This window comes from Dioscorea cayenensis, chromosome 7 (assembly GCF_009730915.1).
Source record: "Dioscorea cayenensis subsp. rotundata cultivar TDr96_F1 chromosome 7, TDr96_F1_v2_PseudoChromosome.rev07_lg8_w22 25.fasta, whole genome shotgun sequence".
Lineage (NCBI taxonomy): Eukaryota > Viridiplantae > Streptophyta > Magnoliopsida > Dioscoreales > Dioscoreaceae > Dioscorea > Dioscorea cayenensis.
Window position 1 is genome coordinate 19,133,841 of NC_052477.1, and position 847 is coordinate 19,134,687.

Consider the following 847-nt stretch of genomic DNA (forward strand, 5'->3'; position numbering starts at 1 on the left):
AGGGAATAGGGAATAAAAACACTTAATTCGCTTCTTAGCTATGTGAAAGATCAGTAGTGATAAGTGTGACAATGATTCAATTCTCAAAAGTAAAAACAACAAGTAAAATAGTACGAGTAAAGAGGGAGGTAAGGCAATCGATAAATATGGGGTACTCAGATAATGCTCCACCTAGAACAATCGTTTCAAGTGCAAGAACCCTCTATTATGCTTCCTAATAAATGCAATGGTGAGTCATGGAAATCCTTAAATACATAGTCCCAAATCTAAGGTCAACTATGCCTAACTCTATACATGTCCCGGATGAGAGATTAAATAACCTCTCAACCTCGCACTCGAATAGAGTTGCAATGAGCTCTAGGGATTCCAAGTGATAAATCTCTTCCTAATTATAGACCTAACCCTTTGGACCAGGTGGAAGGTCCCCAACCACAATTAAGCCCTAGATACTAAGATCACCTCAACGCTTCACTCCATTGCACGGGCAACTAAGCCCCAGGAGAGGGTCATCTCTTAGACCATTCACTCTATTATGGCCACAAAGAACTCGAGGAGCGGAGGTAGAATCTATCACGTCTGAGGGGAAAGGGGATGCTCCTGTACCTCTCGACTCACCCTCTCAACCCTCTCCAACCTAGCTTTGTCTAAAGCTCGTGGTGTGTCACTCACTCACAAGGTTGCCAACAAGAACTCTAAACCCTAGTGTCACACAAGGGTAAATGTTCATACAATCAAGCATTCAAGGTTGGAACTCACAATAAACATCAATTGATTCAAAGCATAATAAAGAGATTCAATGAAACAAATACATCCTAGGGTTTACAAATACCCAAGTACCCACTAGGGG